The following is a 22,616-nucleotide window of genomic DNA, read 5'->3' as shown; positions in this document are numbered from 1 at the left end:
GAGGTGACTTTGAACGCCGGTTTGGGCCATCAAATCTTGGGCAAAGTATGGACTATTATATATTGCTGGAAAGCCCAGGATGTCTACTTTCCAACGCCGTTGAGAGCGCGCCAATTGGGCTTCTGTAGCTCCAGAAAATCCACTTCGAGTGCAGGGAGGTCAGAATCCAACAGCATCTGCAGTCCTTTTCAGTCTCTGAATCAGATTTTTGCTCAGGTCCCTCAATTTCAGCCAGAAAATACCTGAAATCACAGAAAAACACACAAACTCATAGTAAAGTCCAGAAAAGTGAATTTTAATTAAAAACTAATAAAAATATAATAAAAACTAACTAAATCATAACAAAAACATGCTAAAAACAATGCCAAAAAGTATACAAATTATCCGCTCATCACATCTCTATCCCTGCCATTGGAGCAAACAACTTTGAGCTTAAGCCTCAATTAGTTTCTCTGATGCAACAGAATTGCAAGTTCCAAGGACTTCCATTTGAAGATCCTCATCAGTTCTTAGCTGAATTCTTGCAAATCTGTGACACTGTCAAGACTAATGGGGTTGACCCTGAGGTCTACAGACTTATGCTATTCCCTTTTGCTGTAAGAGACAGAGCTAGGATATGGTTGGACTCACAACCTAAAGAAAGCCTGAACTCTTGGGAAAAGCTAGTCAATGCCTTCTTGGCAAAGTTCTTTCCACCTCAGAAATTGAGTAAGCTTAGAGTGGAAGTCCAAACCTTCAGACAGAAGGAAGGAGAATCCCTCTATGAAGCTTGGGAAAGATACAAACAATTGATCAGAAAATGTCCTTCTGACATGCTTTCTGAATGGAGCATCATAGGTATTTTCTATGATGGTCTGTCTGAACTGTCCAAGATGTCTTTGGATAGCTCTGCTGGAGGATCTCTTCATCTGAAGAAGACACCTACAGAAGCTCAAGAACTAATTGAAATGGTTGCAAATAACCAATTCATGTACACTTCTGAAAGGAATCCTGTGAACAATGGGACTAATCAGAAGAAAGGAGTTCTTGAGATTGATACTCTGAATGCCATATTGGCTCAGAACAAGATATTGACTCAGCAAGTCAATTTGATTTCTCAAAGTCTGTCTGGAATGCAAGCTGCACCAGGCAGTACTAAGGATGCTTCATCTGAAGAAGAAGCTTGTGATCTTGAGAACCTTTCAATGGAAGAGGTGAATTACATGGGAGAACCCTATGGAAACACCTATAATCCTTCATGGAGAAATCATCCAAATTTCTCATGGAAGGATCAACAGAAACCTCAACAAGGTTTCAACAACAATAATGGTGGAAGAAACAGGTTTAGCAATGGCAAGCCTTTTCCATCATCTTCTCAGCCACAGACAGAAAATTCTAAGCAGAACCACTCTGACTTAGCAACCATGGTCTCTGATCTAATCAAAACCACTCAAAGTTTCATGACTGAAACAAGGTCCTCCATTAGGAATTTGGAGGCACAAGTGGGACAGCTGAGCAAGAAAATTACTGAACTCCCTCTTAGTACTCTTCCTAGCAATACAGAAGAAAATCCAAAAGGAGAGTGCAAGGCCATCAACATGGCCGATTTTGGAGAGGAGGAAGAGGCAGTGAACGCCACTGAGGAAGACCTCAATGGACGTCCACTAGCCTCCAATGAGTTCCCTAATGAGGAACCATGGGAATCTGAGGCTCACACTGAGACCATAGAGGTTCCATTGGATTTACTTCTACGATTCATGAGCTCTGAGAGTATTCTTCCTCTGAAGAGGATGAGTATGTCACTGAAGAGCAAGTTGCTAAATACCTTGGGGCAATCATGAAGCTAAATGACAAGTTATTTGGTAATGAGACTTGGGAGAACGAACCTCCTTTGCTCACCAAAGAACTGGATGACTTGACTAGGCAGATGATGAGCGGATAATTTGTACGCTTTTTGGCATTGTTTTTAGTATGTTTTTAGTAGTTTTAGTTGAGTTTTTAGTATATTTTTTATTAGTTTTTAGTTAAAATTCACTTTTCTGGACTTTACTATGAGTTTGTGTGTTTTTCTTTGATTTCAGGTATTTTCTGGCTGAAATTGAGGGACCTGAGCAAAAATCTGATTCAGAGACTGAAAAGGACTGCAGATGCTGTTGGATTCTGACCTCCCTGCACTCGAAGTGGATTTTCTGGAGCTACAGAAGCCCAATTGGCGCGCTCTCAACGGCGTTGGAAAGTAGACATCCTGGGCTTTCCAGCAATATATGATAGTCCATACTTTGCCCAAGATTTGATGGCCCAAACCGGCGTTCAAAGTCACCTTCAGAATTCCCAGCGTTAAACGCCGGAACTGGCACCAAAGTGGGAGTTAAACGCCCAAACTGGCACAAAAGCTGGCGTTTAACTCCAAGAAGAGTATCTACACGAAAATGCTTCAATGCTCAGCCCAAGCACACACCAAGTGGGCCCGGAAGTGGATTTTTATGTCATTTACTCATCTCTGTACACCCTAGGCTACTAGTTCTCTATATATAGGACCTTTTACTATTGTATTTGAGATCTTTTGATCACTTTAGATCTCTAGATCATCTTCGGACATCTAGTTCTTAGATCATTGGGAGGCTGGCCTCACGGCCATGCCTAGACCTTGTTCTTATGTATTTTCAACGGTGGAGTTTCTACACACCATAGATTAAGGTGTGGAGCTCTGCTGTACCTCGAGTATTAATGCAATTACTATTGTTCTTCTATTCAATTCAACTTGTTCTTATTCCAAGATATTCATTCGCACCCAAGAACATGATGAATGTGATGATTATGTGACACTCATCATCATTCTCACTTATGAACAAGTGACTGACAACCACTCTGTTCTACAAGCAAACAAGGCTCTAATGTTTATCTCTTAGATTCCTGATACACGACGCATGGTTGATTGCCTGACAACCGAGTGCTCGCCTGACAAACGAGCCAGCCATTCCGTGAGATCAGAGTCTTCGTGGTATAGGCAAGAACTGATGGCGGCATTCAAGAGAATCCGGAAGGTCTAACCTTGTCTGTGGTATTCTGAGTAGGATTCAATGATTGAATGACTGTGACGTGCTTCAAACTCCTGAGGGCGGGGCGTTAGTGACAGACGCAAAAGAATCACTGGATTCTATTCCGGCCTGATTGAGAACCGACAGCTGGATAGCCGTGCCGTGACAGGGTGCGTTGAACATTTCCACTGAGAGGATGGGAGGTAGCCACTGACAACGGTGAAACCCTTGCATAAGATTGCCATGGAAAGGAGTAAGAAGGATTGGATGAAGACAGTAGGAAAGCAGAGAGACGGAAGGGACCAAGCATCTCCATTCGCTTATCTGAAGCTCTCACCAATGATATACATAAGTATCTCTATCTTTATCTTTATGTTTTATTCATATATCATCTATACCCATTTGAGTCTGCCTGACTAAGATTTACAAGGTGACCATAGCTTGCTTCATACCAACAATCTCCGTGGGATCGACCCTTACTCGCGTAAGGTTTATTACTTGGACGACCCAGTGCACTTGCTGGTTAGTTGTGCAAAGTTGTGTTTATGCCATGGTATTGAGCACCAAGTTTTTGGGGCCATTACTAGGGATTATTTGAGTTGTGAAAAGTAGTGATCACAATTTCGCACACCAGCTACGACCGGTATGGAAGATCTCGTCCGAGATCGACCTCCAGTTTCATGTAACCCTCAGAACAGGATAAGAACTGGGGAGTTCTTAGTAGGGTCGGGGTTATTAGTTAAGTTCATTATTTTCGTGTTGTTTAGCAGGAAAATAGTAGAATACAGAGAAACAGTAAACAAAAGAAATAGATAAATAGAGAAGATAGAGAAAACAGATAGTAAAACATAAACAAAAGAATACAAGAAAACAAAACACAGACACAGTGAATAGAATACAAACAAAGAAAGCATACATTCAAATAACAATCATAACAAAGGAAATGCGCAACCAAATATGATGCATGTCTAGCCCTAGTGCAGGTATTGAGCTCATTTGTCGGTTACTAACCCGCTCCCGATGTTACCCAGCAACCTTTGTCTGGATAAGGCTTTCCTGTTGGCAATACTCACTGCAAGCAACCTTTGTCTTGTAGGGTATCCACTACAAGCAACTTTTGTCTTGCAAGGCGGCACTTATTAGCCGATATACGCCCAACACACTCGCTATAAGCAACCTCTGTCTTACAGCAGCACAACACACTCACTGTAAGCAACCTCTGTTTTACATGAGTACAACACATTCACTGTAAGCAAACTCTATCTTACAGGAGTAACAACACACTCACTGTAGGCAACCTCTATTTTACAGTAAAGCATTATAGCAAGGTATCCCAGGAAAGCGTTCTTAGTGGTCATACCACCATCTATCTGACTGCCTCTCTACAGAAGATTCTTACATAATTATTCTCATTATCATCTTTCATTAACATTCTCATTATTCATTATCACTTTCACATTCTTATGCAGTACCTCTTTCTTTCTCTGTTCAATCATGCTATAAAAACTCCACAGCTTTTACTTTTGCAACATCTTAACTCAAACCATATCATAATCACACATCTCAAACATAATCAATCAAGATTAAATTCATCACACCCTACCTGGTTTTGCTGCTCCTAATTTGGTTAGACTTTCAGGTGGTCCTTAAGAACTTTTTCCTCCTAAATCACATCAAGAACAACTTTAAATCCAAAAACTCTCAACTGACCAAATCTCACTCAGCATGTCAGGAAGGGATTTCTCACCTTAGAGTTGCTGGAAATTAACGTTTCTTGGCCCTCAAGTCAAGTTAAGCATGATTCCTAAGGAAGAACATCAAGAAAACATATGTTTTGCATCGTTTTCCTTGAAAACCGAATTGAAGAGGGAGGGAGACAGCCATCTCACCTTATTTCCAGCCTTGATATGTTATATGGTTATGTAGAGGAAGAAGAGAGGATCATTTCGGTGAAATCGGAGTCTTGATTTAAGTTTTAGTTCAGAAGAAATCAAGCTTTGAAGATTAAGTGTTCATGAAAGTTTCTCTCTTTTCTCTCTTCTCATTTTCATCCAAAGGGAGTAAATGACCAGCCTTGGAGTGTCTTGGGGGTGTAGAGTGAGTTGTGATTGGTTGACTTGGAGGTGGGTTAAAATAATATTAAAATATCTCAGGTGTATAACTACTAAAATTAGGTGTATCGGAACACTTGTAAAAACATCTCTAGAAATTATTTTCTGAGCTACTAGCATAAATGACACTAGTAACATATTTATTATGAGAATAGAACATGTATGATGAGGCCTTAGCTTTGCTAAAGTCATCAGAGAGTGCTAGTGCTAAGCTGCACCAGTAAACTGTGAACCCGGTTAAACCGATTTTCTATTTTTAAAAAAAAAACTGACCAGGTAACCTTATAATATCATTCAAGCATCTTCTAATACTAATGTAATGATAATATTATACTATTATCTCTCTTCTCTCGTGAATCGAGTCTGGTTCGTCAAACTGAGACTATTTACGAAAAATAAAATCAATTCTTTTAATCGATACGGTTTAAAAACTAGGTTCTTTGTGACTACGTTATTGAGCTTCCCTCAGAAAAGGTTCTATCTTAAAAATGACATAATGACAATGAGGACTGAGATACTTGATGATATAGCAGAAGTTCTCCCCTTACTGATCTTTCGGAGAAATCCGTATTTTCAAAAAAGATCCCACATACTCAAAAATCGCGGTTGTTACAGGGAAGGCTTTTGCAGCGGATTGCGTATGAGGCATCAGTGAGGTACATTTGACTTCTAAAATTACTGAGGTGATGGTTGGGATCTGTGGTGCCATCATATAAGGCCATTTCTGAGAGCTATCCTCATGGGTGGATCGAGTCGCTTTGGCTTTGAGATCGGCTTCGAGTTTTAGGAGTTTGTCCTCCAATTCCCGGCGTCGCCTTATCTCCCTCTGTAGGTCCTTCCCAGCTTCTCGCTGATGTTCGGTGAATTTTTGTCACCGTTAGGTTGCGGGCTATCTTTTGGTGTAGTGTCCACGTTTTTGTTCGGCATTCTATCTTCTAGACTTAAATCATGGTCGTTGTCATGGTCGTCCACCATGATGACGTATCCGGCTAGTGCGTGACAGCCGGAGCTGTCGTGTCCGACCTGTTGGACTGGCAATGCTATGGATCCCTTGTCACCGGAGGGTGGTGGTACCTGCAAGGGTCTCCGATGCTTAAGTTAGCAAGGGTATTAAGCAGGTTTTTAGTAGAATCATAGTATGAGTTATACCTGGGTGCTCCAGTATATTTATAATAGTGCAGAGCGACCTTTTTATATAAGATAAGTTTGTTATCTTATTGATAAACGAAATTTAACATGCCGATATAGAATTCAGCAAGGGATATAATCGTGAGTATAGTCTAATCGACATTCAAACTTCACATCAAACAATCCTACAATTCTATAATCGAGAGTACTAGTTTCCCGAATCGTCCTCCCTTGTAATTGCTATTATTGATTAGGAAGCCTTGTTATGATTCTTTTGGAGTTTAGCAAAAGTGGATGACAAACAATCAATATTAGAAGACTTGGCCTAGGGTTGGCATTAGAAATTCTATCATTATAGTTTCCTTCAATGATGATAACAATTAAGCCTTGCTTCACTTAGTTAACCCCTAGGTATAGAGGGAAGTCAAATGAGAGTAACTAACTTGAGTCACAAGTCCTAGTTTTACCCTAGGGAAATCTAGCTTTAGTGCACTCCAAGTCAATTAGCAATTCCTAATTTCCAATCAACAATTGACATAAACTATTCAACTTTTTCTAATGATCCAAACCCTATGCCAAGTAAGAAACTTTTACTCCATAACTAGTGTTGGCATTTTATCAAACAATTGATGAGCAATGATGAAAGACATAGTAAGAATGAGAAGACATTAGAATTGAAAGTGCTTCAACACAAGAATTTAACAACAATCAACAAAGAACAACAATAGAAATGAACTTTTCAAGGAATTGATAGAATCCAAAAACTACAAGTTGAATCTAAGATCTATGAGAATTGAACAATTACAAACACTAATTGAGATTAGAAAAGAAGATCTATAACATGGACAAAGTAAATTGAGAGTTGCAAATAGATCTCACTAAGGAATGATTGAGAATTGAGAATTTAAAGAAGATGAACCCTAATGAGAGGTTGGAGTCTCTCTCTCTACCCAAGAGTGTAACTACCACTAGCAAAATATCTAGAACAATCTAAAAATAAGCCAAAAGTCCCTTAACCCTTCAACCCCTGGTCTTCTTAAGCTCTTACCACCAAGGCACTTCCCCAAAATAGGATCTCCAACTATTTCCACGCCCAGGTCACGTGACCCTTTAAAAAAATCATATTCGAGCATCGGCGCGCACGCGCAGAGTACGCGTGCATGCCACTGGGGCATCTTGTAACTCGCGCGGAAGCGTGACATACGCGGACGCGCCCCTGGGGGTCATGGCTTAGCCGCTACACATGCCGGCTTGTAGCTTGGCTCCTGGCTTTGGCTTCTGGCTGCGCAATCCTCGCGGACGCGCCAAGTACGCGCACGCGCCCTTGCTGAAGTTTCCAAAGCTCAATTTCTCATGCTCCCTTTCTTTGCACCCATTCTCCTTCTCTCTTCCGGTTCATCCCTGCCCTATATTCTGAAACTACTTAACACACATGTCACGGCATCGAATGGCACCAAGAGAAGATTAGAAATGTATCTAGTTTAGTGAAAAATAAGCATGTTTTCATCGATGAGGCAAAAATTAGGAAAGGAACACAAAGTCATGCATTTTCATATGAAAAGCGTATGGAATCATTGATAAAACCCCTAAAATCAATACAAGATAAACCCTCAAAATGGGGTTTATCACTTATCTTATCTTTATCTTTCGAGTGAGGTCATCTTATCTTCAAGGGAACCGCCCTTCTCTCTGTAGACTTGGGCTGCCTTAGGTTTTGGGGCGCGGTCCTCCATTTGGGCCCTTTTTGAGCTTTCCTAGTGATTTGACCGAGCTCTTTGAGAAGAGGTCGAATTGTCCTGACCTGAAGAGGTCGGTCGACTTTGTCAGTAGAACATCCCAGGTCAGACAGCTCGACCCAGGGTATGAACACCAGCCAATAGTGCCTCATACTCAGCCTGGTGATTGGAAGCAGGGAACTTGAACTTTACCGAGAGTTCGATTTGGGCTCCCTGATTACTTTCTATTATCTCGCCTGCTCCGCTCCCAGTTTTATTTGAAGAACTGTCCACGTAAAGATTTCAATTTGTAGGGATTTCTGGGGTGTCAGTGTACTCTGCAATGAAGTTGGCCAGATACTGTGATTTGATCGTTGTCTGAGCTTCATATTGAAGGTCAAATTCGGACAACTCGACTACCCACTGTAGGATTCTCCCTGCTAAATCGGTTTTCTGTAGAATACCTTTTATGGGCTGGTTGGTCTGAACCATGATGGTGTGAGCCTGGAAGTATGGACGAAGTCATCGAGAGGTTTATCTGAGTGCGTAGGCGAACTTTTCTATCTTTTGATAGTTCAGTTTGGACCCTTGTAGTGCTTTGCTGATGAATAATATAGGTTGTTGTCCACTTTCGTCCTCTCGGACTAGTGCCGAGGCTACTACCCGGCTTCCTACTACTAGGTATAATATGAGTGCTTCTCCTTACCGAGGTCGAGTAAGAACGGGTGGTTGTCCCAGGAATCTTTTGAGATCCTGGAAAGCTAGCTTGCACTCTGATGTCCATTCAAACTTCTTTTCCTTCCTTAGCATAGCGTAGAAATGGGCAGATCTTTTGGCTGATCTAGCTAGAAACCTGGACAAAGCTGCCAGTTGCCCGTTGAGTTGTTGCACTTCTTTGACACAGGTCAGGCTTTTCATGTTGAGTATGGTCTAGCACTTATCCGGGTTTGCTTCGATTCCTCTTTGTGTGAGCATGAATCCTAAGAATTTGCCAGCTTTCTACTGCAAAGGTGCATTTCGTAGGGTTAAGTCACATGCAATGCTTTCTTATGGTATTGAACAGTTGGGCGAGGTCAGACAGTAGTGATTCCTCGCGTTGTGTCTTTACTAACATATCATCCACATATACCTCCATTAGTTTTCCAATGTGATATGCGAAGACTTTGTTCATTAACCTTTGGTAGGTAGCTCCTGCATTTTTGAGTCCAAATGGCATGACGACGTAGCAATAATTCACTTTGTGTGTTAAGAATGAGGTTTTTTCTTGATCATGTGGGTACATCAGGATTTGATTGTATCCTGAATAGGCTTCCATAAATGAGAAGTACTTTTATCCGGAGGAGGCGTCCACTAGAGTGTCGATGTTTGGGAGTGGATAAGGATCTTTTGGGCAAGCTTTGTTGAGGTCGGTGTAATCAGTGCACATCCGCCACTTCCCGTTTGACTTTTTTACCAAGACAACATTAGCTAGCCATAGTGGGTACTTTACTTATCTAATGAATCCTGCCTCTAGTAGAGCTTGTACCTGTTCTTCCACAGCTTGGGATCTTTCTGGTCCGAGCTTTCTACGCTTCTGCTGTACTGGCCGAGATCCTGGATATACTGCCAGCTTGTGGCACATTAGCTTGGGTTCTATGCCCGGCATGTCTGTGGCCTTCCATGCGAAGAGGTCGTTATTATCTTTTAAGAACTGTATGAGGGAATTTTTTACTTCTCCCTTTAGGATTGCACCGATATTGGTCATTTTATCTGGGACATCTCCGATTTGGACTTTTTCTGTCTCGCCTTCAGGCTGTGGATGGAGTTCCTCCTGATGACAAGTCATCTTAGCCTAGTTTCACTAGTCTTTTTCTTTTGTTTTCACTTGAATTATGCACTTTCTTGAGGCTTAAGCAAGCCAATTTATGTAGATTTTCATGCTTCCTTTGATTGAATCAACCATAGATAAATTAATGCAATTTCATGAGGTTTGATGCCATAATTGGTGCATATTAGGATAGAATGATCATCTCATGATTTCAAGCATAGCTTTGATGTGTTTGGTTGATTTATGATAGGTGAAGAAAGCTTGGAGAAGGATTGAAGTGAGAAGGAATGGCTAGAAGCTTAGAGAAGACAATGAATCAAGTGAAATTGAACTAGGAATAAATGAAGTTGGAGTTGAAGTTAGCCCCAACGTTAGCCCCCTAACTTGGAGGCTAACGTTGGAGATTTGAAATTCCTCCCAGGGCTTCCAACGTTAGCGCCAACGTTAGCCCCCTAACTTGGAGGCTAACGTTGGCATGAAAATTTCTCCCCAGGGTGTGCCAACGTTAGCGCCAACGTTAGCCCCCTAACTTGGAGGCTAACGTTGGCATTTGAATTGTTCTCCAGGGGCTGCAACGTTTGCGCCAACGTTAGCCCCCTAACTTGGAGGCTAACGTTGGCGCCACTCCAACATAAAGCAAGGCCAACGTTAGGGTCAAAGTTAGCCCCCTAACGTTGGCACCAACGTGAAGTGCAGCAGATTGGGTTTGCTGCTAGAAAAAGTTGGCCTCAAAGTTAGCCCCCTAACTTTGAGGCTAACGTTAAACCCAACTTTGCAAAACTCACATCCGGTTCAATTGATTCACTTGGGTTTCTCTCCAAACTTCAAGAGCAATCAACCAAGGCCTCTTTCAACCCAATTCCACCAAGAGCAAAGGCCCAACTCAAGGCTTGAAGATAAATTGGAGAAAGTGTATAAATAGGCTAGAATTCAATTTATTCGGGGAGTTCCCTTTTTAGAATTTTACATAGAGCTTCCTTTTAGAGAGTTTTAGATAGTTTTCTTTTCTGTTTTTCTGGGAGCTTGAGTGCTTTTGAATTTCTTAGTTTAATTGCTTTCAATTTCACATACTCTTGTCTTGGATCTTGGGTTGGAGAATTGAAGGAATTCTGTTTCAATCTCACCTTGGATCTTGTTTACTTTCACTGCAATTTGCATTTCCTTTTCTGCTACTTGCTTTCTCATTTAATTTCCTTTCAATTTACAATTCCTTTGAGATTGTTCTTGTTGGATCTAGGAAGGCATTGAGATCTAGACTTGGTTTTCTAGTCTCTGGGTCCTGAGATCCAATTTCTCATTTCAATTCTCTGCACCTTGCTTTAATTGTTCATTTAATTTCCTGTTTCGAATCTGTTTCAAACCCAATTCCCATTTACTTTCTGTTTGATGCAATTTAACTTTTCTTGGTTTAATTCTTGCAAATCTAAGTCCCAATCCCCTTTACATTTCAAGCCATTTACATTTCTTGTCATTTAAGATTCTTGCAATTTACATTTCTTGCAATCTAAGTTTCTGCCATTTAATTTCTTGTTCCTTAAGATTCAGCACTTTAATCTCTTGTTCTCTTAACTTTCAATGCAATTTAAATTCTGCAACTCAATCAACCAAATCTTGATTCGTGTGACTAATTCAACCACTAAACTAAAATTGCTCAATCCTTCAATCCCTGTGGGATCGACCTCACACCCGTGAGTTTATTACTTGATGCGACCCGGTGCACTTGCCGGTTAGATTGGTGTTGTTTTTGGGAGAGATTCATTCCTCAACCAAAAATTTCCCATCAAGTTTTTGGCGCCGTTGCCGGGGATTGATTAGATTGACAATGATTAAGTGAGGTGGTAATTTAGATCAAGCACTTTTTCTTAATTTTTGATTAACCCACTAACTGTTTGAATTTTTGCCTAAACTAACACTAACTTTGCTCTCTCAGTAGAGTACATGGCTTTTCTGGTTCTGTGTCCGTTTCTTGTTGTTCTGTACAACAAGAGCAATTTTCTTCTGATTTTCTCTCAAAGCCTATTAACTGTTTGACACATTGTGTCAACTAATCATCTGACTACATTCTGGCATGAGAATATCCAATTTTCATTTGGATTGTTTGTGATTGTGCAGATCATGGAGGAAAGGAATCCTACAGCAAGAGGAGAAAAACTGAGGCATTATGATTTTCAACCTCCATAATCAAAGTACAGAGGATGTCAAGCTAGTGACACTAAAAGAGCGCTTGTTGGGAGGCAACCCAACCAGAGGTAACCATCCTTTCATATCTAATTCAATAAAACTATTAATTAGTTTCATCTAGATTGCAAGAAGCTAAGTTTGGTGTTGCACACCAAAACAATCTAAGGGAGAATGAAGAATTCTAAGTTTGGTGTTCCACCAAAATCCCATCATAAAACACATTCTCACTTTCTGTCATAAGGCTAGCTTCATGCATTTAGACGAACTAGTTAATTATCTTGCTGTTTTCTAGTTTTTAGTCTATTACCTTAAAAAAAGAAGAAAGAGTTTCACACATGGTTAATTTGATGCATTGGCAAGGAACTAAGTTTGGTGTTCCCACACCAAAGTAAGTTCAAAAAGCCCACAAATAAATTATGCAGACTAACCACTGTTTCTAAGTGCTTGGGGAACAAGCAACTTTTAATATCATTGCAGAATGTCATACAAGCCTTTGGAGGGATTAAGCATCATCAATATGAACATAAAGGCTAGCAATGATGATGATGAGAAGGAAAGCAAGTGAACTCCAACAGGTTGTATTGTTAAGTAATATTTTACATCAAATGTTGCTGTGATTAAAAGTTGGATTGTATCCTTAATTGCCCTGTTTGTCTGCATCATATAGTTTTCGTTTTATATTCCTGCCTGCCTGCATAGCATAATCTTCCTTTATAATTCAATAAGCAAGAAGGCTTATCAGTCACAACATTCTTATCTTCAAAACTTGTTTGCACTCAATTTCAAGAATGCATCACATAAAAGTTCTTTGAAAAGAAGGATTGAGGAATAAATCAGTTTTTTTTTGAGACAAGCAAAAGATTAGGAGAAGTGGTGGTTCTAGTTGTATGATCATGTATTGAGGTTGCATGCTTGTGAAAACTTGCATGGGAGCTCATAGGCAGGAATTGAAGTTCAAAGAAGTATTGTGAGATTCTCAAAAATCAATTGATCCAAGAAGCAGCAAACAAAACAAAAGAAAAAAAAAAAAGAAAATACAAAAACAAAAAAAACTTGGCCCAAGGCTCTGAGCATCAATTACTAGGCAGAAAGAGAAAGAAAGAAACAAAAACTCAAAGAGTTGCTATCCTAGTAAATGCTTGTGGTCGAAGTGTGTCAAGGAAAGAGGCTTGAGCAAGTAAATCCTGAGGGGTGCTTTAACACCTAATACCTTAAAACCAACTGGTTTAGGAGTATTGATTGAAAGCTTACCTAAAGAGCCGCCTTGAGACATGACACTTAGAGTCGAGGTCAAAGCACAGAAACTATAAGCTGCTTCAAGGTGATTACATATAAAGAGATCTCCATGATACCATTTGGATGAAAATCCTAAAGACCTACGACTCCCAATATGTAAGGACTAATGAGCACTGAAACCCTTGCTTGAGCAAATAATTTAGAGTTTACCCCACTGTTACTTAATCACTTCTCTCACTGTATTTTACAAGTGTTCCTCAACCCATCTTAATTGAAAGAACCTTTGAGCATAGTTCATTTCTTGCTTGGGGACAAGCAAGCTTTAAGTTTGGTGTTGTGATGACAAGTCATCTTAGCCTAGTTTCACTAGTCTTTTTCTTTTGTTTTCACTTGAATTACGCACTTTCTTGAGGCTTAAGCAAGCCAATTTATGTAGATTTTCATGCTTCCTTTGATTGAATCAACCATAGATAAATTAATGCAATTTCATGAGGTTTGATGCCATAATTGGTGCATATTAGGATAGAATGATCATCTCATGATTTCAAGCATAGCTTTGATGTGTTTGGTTGATTTATGATAGGTGAAGAAAGCTTGGAGAAGGATTGAAGTGAGAAGGAATGGCTAGAAGCTTAGAGAAGACAATGAATCAAGTGAAATTGAACTAGGAATAAATGAAGTTGGAGTTGAAGTTAGCCCCAACGTTAGCCCCCTAACTTGGAGGCTAACGTTGGAGATTTGAAATTCCTCCCAGGGCTTCCAACGTTAGCGCCAACGTTAGCCCCTAACTTGGAGGCTAACGTTGGCATGAAAATTTCTCCCCAGGGTGTGCCAACGTTAGCGCCAACGTTAGCCCCCTAACTTGGAGGCTAACGTTGGCATTTGAATTGTTCTCCAGGGGCTGCAACGTTTGCGCCAACGTTAGCCCCCTAACTTGGAGGCTAACGTTGGCGCCACTCCAACATAAAGCAAGGCCAACGTTAGGGTCAAAGTTAGCCCCCTAACGTTGGCACCAACGTGAAGTGCAGCAGATTGGGTTTGCTGCTAGAAAAAGTTGGCCTCAAAGTTAGCCCCCTAACTTTGAGGCTAACGTTAAACCCAACTTTGCAAAACTCACATCCGGTTCAATTGATTCACTTGGGTTTCTCTCCAAACTTCAAGAGCAATCAACCAAGGCCTCTTTCAACCCAATTCCACCAAGAGCAAAGGCCCAACTCAAGGCTTGAAGATCAATTGGAGAAAGTGTATGAATAGGCTAGAATTCAATTTATTCGGGGAGTTCCCTTTTTAGAATTTTACATAGAGCTTCCTTTTAGAGAGTTTTAGATAGTTTTCTTTTTTGTTTTTCTGGGAGCTTGAGTGCTTTTGAATTTCTTAGTTTAATTGCTTTCAATTTCACATACTCTTGTCTTGGATCTTGGGTTGGAGAATTGAAGGAATTCTGTTTCAATCTCACCTTGGATCTTGTTTACTTTCACTGCAATTTGCATTTCCTTTTCTGCAACTTGCTTTCTCATTTAATTTCCTTGCAATTTACAATTCCTTTGAGATTATTCTTGTTGGATCTAGGAAGGCATTGAGATCTAGACTTGGTTTTCTAGTCTCTGGGTCCTGAGATCCAATTTCTCATTTCAATTCTCTGCACCTTGCTTTAATTGTTCATTTAATTTCCTGTTTCGAATCTGTTTCAAACCCAATTCCCATTTACTTTCTGTTTGATGCAATTTAACTTTTCTTGGTTTAATTCTTGCAAATCTAAGTCCCAATCCCCTTTACATTTCAAGCCATTTACATTTCTTGTCATTTAAGATTCTTGCAATTTACATTTCTTGCAATCTAAGTTTCTGCCATTTAATTTCTTGTTCCTTAAGATTCAGCACTTTAATCTCTTGTTCTCTTAACTTTCAATGCATTTTAAATTCTGCAACTCAATCAACCAAATCTTGATTCGCGTGACTAATTCAACCACTAAACTAAAATTGCTCAATCCTTCAATCCCTGTGGGATCGACCTCACACCCGTGAGTTTATTACTTGATGCGACCCGGTGCACTTGCCGGTTAGATTGGTGTTGTTTTTGGGAGAGATTCATTCCTCAACCAAAAATTTCCCATCACCTCCCGATCTCGAAATCCCCCGAGTTCGATGGTGTGGATTTCCTCTCCGTTGACACTAAGGTTCAGATTTTCATTGTAACAATGGCATGCTGTTTTCTGGTCTCCTTTTATCGTAGCGATCCTTTCTGTAGTTGGGAACTTCAAGCATAGATGTGGAGTTGAGACTACTGCCCCGAGCTGATTTAGCGTTGTCCGACCTATTAAGGCATTATAGGTTGAGCTCACGTCGACCACAATGTAGTCTATGTTGAGTGTCCTTGACCGGTTCCCTTTTCCAAAGGTTGTGTGTAGCGAGATGTCTCCACGTGGTTAGATTGGAGTGCCTCCTAATCCGAATAAACTGTTCAGATATGTGGTGCACGAAATTGTGATCATCAACAATAGTGCCAAAGACTTGGAGCTCTCAAACGTGAATCACACTTTGTCACAACTTCGCACAACTAACTAGCAAGTGCACTGGGTCGTCCAAGTAATACCTTACGTGAGTAAGGGTCGATCCCACGGAGATTGTTGGTATAAAGCAAGCTATGGTCATCTTGTAAATCTCAGTTAGGTGGATTCAAATGGTTATAATGGTTTTCGAATATGAAAATAAATAAAGCATAAAATAGACCTAGAGATACCTATGTAATTCATTGATGGGAATTTCAGATAAGCGCGTGAAGGTACTATATTCCTTTTGAATCTCTGCTTTCCTACTGCTTTCATCAATCATTCTTACTCATTTCCCTGGCAAGCTGTATGTTGGGTTTCACCGTTGTCAATGGCTACCTCCTGTCCTCTCAGTGAAAATAGTCCAAATGCTCTATCACAGCACGGCTAATCATCTGTCGGTTCTTGATCATGTCGGAATAGAATCCAGTGATTCTTTTGTGTCTGTCACTACGCCCAACACTCGCGAGTTTGAAGCTCGTTACAGTCATCCCATCTCAGATCCTACTCAGAAAATCCATTTCGAGTGTAGGAAGTTCAGAATCCAACAGCATCAGCAGTCCTTTTTCAGCCTGAATCAGATCTTTGATCAGATCCCTCAATTTCAGCCAGAAAATACCTGAAATCATAGAAAAATACACAAACTCATAGTAAAGTCCAGAAATGTAAAATTTGCATAAAATCTAATAAAAATATCCCTAAAAGTATCTAGATCCTACTAAAATATACCTAAAAACAATGTCAAAAAGCGTATAAATTATCCGCTCATCACAACATCAAACTTAAATTATTGCTTGTCCCTAAGAAATTGAAAATCAAATAGGATAAAAAGAAGAGAATATACTATAAATCTCAAAATATCAATGAATATTAGTTCTAATTAGATGAGCGGGACTTGTAGCTTTTTTATTCTGAACAGTTTTGGCATCTCACTTTGTCCTTTGAAGTTTAGAATGATTGGCATCTATAGGAACTCAGAGTTCAGATAGTCTTATTAATTATCCTAGTTAAGTATGTTGATTCTTGAACACATCTACTTTTATGAGTCTTGGCCGTGGCCCTAAGCACTTTGTTTTCCAATATTACCACCGGATACATAAATGCCACAAACATATGACTGAGTGAACCTTTTCAGATTGTGACTCAGCTTTGCTAGAGTCCCCAGTTAGAGGTGTCCAGAGCTCTTAATCACACTCTTTTTACTTTGGATCACGACTTTAACCACTCAGTCTTAAACTTTTTACTTGGACCTTCATGCCACAAGCACATGGTTAGGGACAGCTTGATTTAGCCGCTTAGGCCTGGATTTTATTTCCTTGGGCCCTTCTATCCATTGATGCTCAAAGCCTTGGATCCTTTTTACCCTTGCCTTTTGGTTTTAAGTGCTATTGGCTTTTTCTGCTTGCTTTTTCTTTTTCTTTTATATTTTTTTCGCCCTTTTTTTTCACTGCTTTTTCTTGCTTCAAGAATCAATTTCATGATTTTTCAGATCATCAATAACATTTCTCTTTTTCATCATTCTTTCAAGAGCCAACAATTTTAACATTCATAAACAACAAGATAAAAAATATGCACTGTTCAAGCATTCATTCAGAAAATAAAAAGTATTGTCACCACATCAATATAATTAAACTAATTTCAATGATGAATATGAGACTCATGTACTTCTTGTTCTTTTGCATTAAAAAAATTTTTCATTTAAGAAAGGTGAAGGATTTATGGAATTATTCATATCCTTAAGATATAGTTACTAAATACTAATGATCATGTAGTAAAGACACAAACATATACAAACATGAAGTTCAAAAACCGAAAAACAGAGAGATAAGAACAAGGAATTTAAGGAATGAGTCCACCTTAGTGATGGTAGCACTTTCTCCTTGAAGGACCAATGGTGTTCTTGAGCTCCTCTATGTCTCTTCCTTGCCTTTGTTGCTCATCCCTCATAGCTATTTGATCTTCTCTAATCTCATTGAGAATGATGGTGTGTTCTTGGTGTTCCACCCTTAATTGGTTCATGTCATGACTCAATCCTTCTAGAGAAGTGTTGAGTTGTTCCCAATAGTTGTTTGGATGAAAGTGCATCCCTTGAGGCATCTCAGGGATTTCTTGATGGTGAGCTTCCTCATGCGTCTCTTGAGATCCATGAATGAGCTCTCTTGTTTGCTCCATCCTTTTCTTAGTGATGGGCTTGTCCTCTTCAATGAGGATGTCTCCTTCTATGACAACTCCAGCTAAGTAGCATAGATGGCAAATGAGATGAGGAAAAGCTAGCCATGCCAAGGTGGAGGGCTTTTCGGCTACTTTGTAGAGTTCTAGAGAGATGACTTCATGAACTTCTACTTCCTCTCCAATCATGATGCTATGGATCATGATGGCCCGATCCACAGTTACTTCGGATCGGTTGCTAGTGGGGATGATGGAGCGTTGGATGAACTCCAACCATCCTCTAGCCACAGGCTTAAGGTCCAGTCTTCTCAATTGAACCGGCTTGCCTTTTGAGTCACTTTTCCATTGAGCTCCTTCCACACATATGTCCATGAGGATTTGGTCCAACCTTTGATCAAAGTTGACCCTTCTAGTGTAGGGGTGTGCGTCTTCTTGCATCATAGGCAAGTTGAACGCCAACCTTACGTTCTTCGGACTGAAATCTAAGCATTTCCCCCGAACCATTGTAAGATAATTTTTTGGATTCGGGTTCATACTTTGATCATGGTTCCTAGTGATCCATGCATTGGCATAGAACTTTTGAACCATTAAGATTCTGACTTGTTTAATGGGGTTGGTAAGAACTTCCCAACCTCTTCTTTGGATCTCATGTCCGATCTCCGGATACTTATTTTTCTTGAGCATGAAAAGGACCTCAGGGATCACCTTCTTCTTGGCCACAACTTCATAGAAGTGGTCTTGATGGACATTTGAGATGAATATCTCCATCTCCTATGACTCAGATGTGGAAGCTTTTGTCTTTCCTTTCCTCTTTCTAGAGGTTTCTCTGATCTTAGATGCCATAAATGGTTATGGAAAAACAAAAAAACTATGCTTTTACCACACCAAACTTAGAATGTTTCTCACCCTCGAGCAAAAGAAGAAAGAATAGAAGAAGAAGAAGAAGATACGGAGGAGAGAGAGAGAGGTGTGGGTTTCGGCCAATGGGGAGAAGAAAGGGTAGTGATGTGTGAAAATGAAGAAGCATGGAGGGGTTTATATAGTAGTGGGAGAAGGGGTAGGTTTCGATCATTAGGGGTTGGGTTTGGAAGGGAAAGGATTTTGAATTTGAAGGTAGGTGGGGTTTATGGGGAAGAGTGGATGAATGTGAGTGGTGAAGAGGTGATGGGGTAGAGTGATTGAGGTGATTGGTGAATGATGTTTGGGGAAGAGTGTTATGAAAAGGTGTGAGAGAGAGGGAGAAGGTAGGTGGGGATCCTGTAGGGTCCACAGATCCTGAGGTGATCCTGTGAGGTCCACAGATCCTGAGGTGTCAACTATTTCTCATTCATGCACCCTTTAGGCGTGTAAAATACCCTCTGTATGCAATCCTGGCATTTAACGCCAGACTGATGCTTGTTTCTGGCGTTAAACGCCAGCTCTATGCTTGTTTCTGGGGTTAAACGCCAGCTCTATGCTTGTTTCTGGCGTTAAACGCCACTTTGCTGCGTGTTTCTGGCGTTTAACGCTAGCTTTCCTCAGGGTGCAATCCTGGCATTTAAATGCCAGACTGCTGCCTGTTTCTGGTGTTTAACGCCAGCTTCATGCTCTGTTCTGGCGTTAAACGCCAGCCAGATGCTCCTTACTAGCGTTAAACGCCAGTAAGCTCTTCCTCCAGGGTATGCTGTTTCTTCTGCTGTTTTTGATTCTGTTTTTAATTTTTGCAATTATTTTGTGACTCCACATGATCATAAGCCTAATAAAACATAAAAGAAAAATATAAATATAGATAATTAAAAATTAGGTTGCCTCCCAATAAGCGCTTCTTTAATGTCAATAGCTTGACAGTGAGCTCTCATGGAGCTTCACAGATCCAACACCAAACTTAGAGTTTGATTGTGGGGGTTCAACACAAACTTAGAGTTTGGTTGTGGCCTCCCAACACAAAATTTAGAGTTTGATTATGTGGGCTTTGTTTGATTCTGTATTGAGACAAGCTTATCGTGCCTCTTTTCCATGTTTACAGAAGGATAACCTTAAGCTTTAAACACAAGGTAGTCCCCATTCAATTGAAGGACTAGTTCACTTCTGTCAACATCAATCACAGCTTTTGCTGTGGCTAGAAGGGTCTTCCAAGAATGATGGATTTATTCTCATCCTTCCCAGTGTCTAAGATTATAAAATCAGCAGGGATGTAAAGGCCTTCAACCTTTACCAACACGTCTTCTACCAATCCATAAGCTTGTTTCATTGACTTGTCTGCCATCTCTAATGAGATTCTTACAGCTTGTGCCTCAAAGATCCCCATTTTCTCCATTACAGAGAGTGGCATAAGATTTATACCTGACCCAGGTCACACAGAGCCTTCTCAAATGTCATGGTGCCTATGGTACAGGGTATTAGGAATTTACCAGGATCTTGTTTCTTTTGAGGTAAAGTTTGCTGAACCCATGTATTTAGTTCACTAATGAGCAAGGTTCATCTTTCTAAGTTTCATTACCAAACAACTTGGCATTCAGCTTCATGATGGCTCCTAGATATTGAGCAACTTGCTCTTCAGTTACATCTTCATCCTCTTCAGAGGAAGAATAGTTCTCAGAGCTCATGAATGGCAAAAAGAAGTTTAATGGTATCTCTATGGTCTCTATATGAGCCTCAGATTCTTTTAGGTCCTCAATAAGGAACTCCTTTTCTGTCTGGAGGACGTCCCATGAGGTATTCCTCATTGGGATTCACGTCCTCCCCTTCCTCTTTGGATTCGGCCATTTTGATTATATCAATAGCCTTGCACTCTCTCTTTGGATTTTCTTCTGTATTGCTTGGGAGAGTACTAGGAGGAGTTTCAGTGATTTTCTTACTCTTTGGACGTGTACATGAATTGGTTATTTGTAACCATGTCAATGAGTTCTTGAGCTTCTGTAGGTGTTTTCTTTAGGTGAATGGATCCACCTGCAGAATGGTTTAGTGACATCATGGAAAGCTCAGATAGACCATCATAGAATATATCTAAAATGGTCCACTCTGAAATCATGCCAAAAAGACACTTTTTGGTCAACTTCTTGTATCTTTCCCAAGCTTCATAGAGGGATTCACCATCTTTTTGCTTGAAGGTCTGAACATCCATTCTAAGCTTGCTCAGCTTTTGAGGAGGAAAGAACTTGGCCAAGAAGGCCGTGACCAGCTTATCCCTAGAGTCCAGGCTATCTTTAGATTGTGAGTCCAACCATGTTCTAGCTCTGTCTCTCACAGCAAAAGGGAAAAGCATAAGCCTATAGACTTCAAGATCTACTTCATTAGTCTTAAGAGTATCACAGATCTGCAAGAACTCAGTTAAAAATTGATAGGGATCTTCTGATGGAAGTTCATAAAACTTGCAGTTCTGTTGCATTAGAGTAACTAGTTGAGGCTTCAGCTCAAAATTGTTTGCTCCAATGGCAGGGATTGAGATGCTTCTTTCATAAAAATTGGAAGTAGGTGTAGTATAATCACCAAGCATCCTCCTTGCGCCTCCATCATTGTTATTGGGCTTTGAGCCTAATTGTGTGGTTACATGATGCACGAAAACTTGTATCGCTACAAATTTCCCTCGGTAAGTATACCGAATTGTCATCTAGTAAACACTCACAATAGAGTGAGGTCGAATCCAATAGGGATTGATTGGTTGAGCAAATTTAATTAGAGGAGTGTTCTAGTTGAGCTAAGTAGAATTGAATTGAGAATTGCAGAAAAGTAAATGGCGGGAAAAGTAAATGACAAGAAATGTTAATGGCTAAAAGTAAATGGCGGAATGTAAAGAACAGAAAGTAAATTGTAGAAAGTTAAATGGGGTTGGGGTAATGAACATCAAAGTAAATAGCAAAAATTAAAGAGAATGGGTAAGATCAGAAGTGGGGAAGTTCATTGGGCATAGGAGATGTTGCATTCTCCGAATCAAGTTCATTCTCATCTCTTCCTCAATCAATGCATTCATTGACTTTCTTGGCAATCTTAAGTGATTGAATCCCAATGTCTTGGCAATCCAATCTCTCTAAGCTTGAATAATTGCCCAACATCTTGATTTAATTGCTCATGGGAAGAGATGAAGTTTGGTCACTGATTATACCACATACCTTCATAGATCAAAGTATTAGTAGGATTATGTGTCATGATATACATCCAACCCCCAACCTAATCTAGCATGAAAAAGCATTTCTAGCATGATCTTCTCATTCCTCTCTCAAGGTTTAGATGAAACCCAAATATGAACAGCTTCTCTGTCGAGACAACTTGTTCAATTGAATTAAGATCGAAAGCATTCTAGTAAAATCAAGAGAAAAGAAAGAAGAAGAATATGAAAGCTATTATTGATCCATTGAATTACAAGAGAGCTTCCTAACCCAATAAAGAGGGGTTTAGTTGTTTATAGCTATGGGAATGGAAAGTAAAAATGAAAAGTGCATTGAAAAGTAAACTGAATTCCAAAGAAAGTAAAATACAGAGTGATTACAAATTTGGATCCCCAGATCCCAATCCCCTTTCTAGTTCAAAACTACCCTATATATACTACTTCTCTGATCTTCAATTAGCTCTGCAAGTCTTTGATCTAGGCCTTTGATCTTTAATTGAAGCAGTTACAATCTCAGTGGGCTTAGCTCAGCTTGCTGAAAGAAGTTGAATCAGGTTTGATTCACGTTAGTCAAGGCATTAGTGGGGTTAACGTTAAGTATAAATTATGGTTCGAAGACG

General features: G+C 40.0%; 2 non-coding genes across 2 annotated transcripts; one reads left to right on the top strand and one right to left on the bottom strand.

The window, feature by feature from the left end:
- Window positions 1–710: 710 nt before the first annotated feature.
- Window positions 711–818, bottom strand: LOC130977735 (small nucleolar RNA R71). Its single transcript, XR_009085414.1, has one exon. It is a non-coding gene; the product is annotated as a small nucleolar RNA R71 (small nucleolar RNA).
- Window positions 819–20,920: 20,102 nt separating this feature from the next.
- On the top strand, window positions 20,921–21,024 carry LOC130977571 (small nucleolar RNA R71). The gene has a single exon (XR_009085257.1). It is a non-coding gene; the product is annotated as a small nucleolar RNA R71 (small nucleolar RNA).
- Window positions 21,025–22,616: the final 1,592 nt, after the last annotated feature.

Source organism: Arachis stenosperma, chromosome 4, assembly GCF_014773155.1.
Source record: "Arachis stenosperma cultivar V10309 chromosome 4, arast.V10309.gnm1.PFL2, whole genome shotgun sequence".
NCBI classification, from domain to species: Eukaryota; Viridiplantae; Streptophyta; class Magnoliopsida; order Fabales; family Fabaceae; genus Arachis; species Arachis stenosperma.
This window is presented reverse-complemented; position numbering and strand designations above follow the sequence as displayed.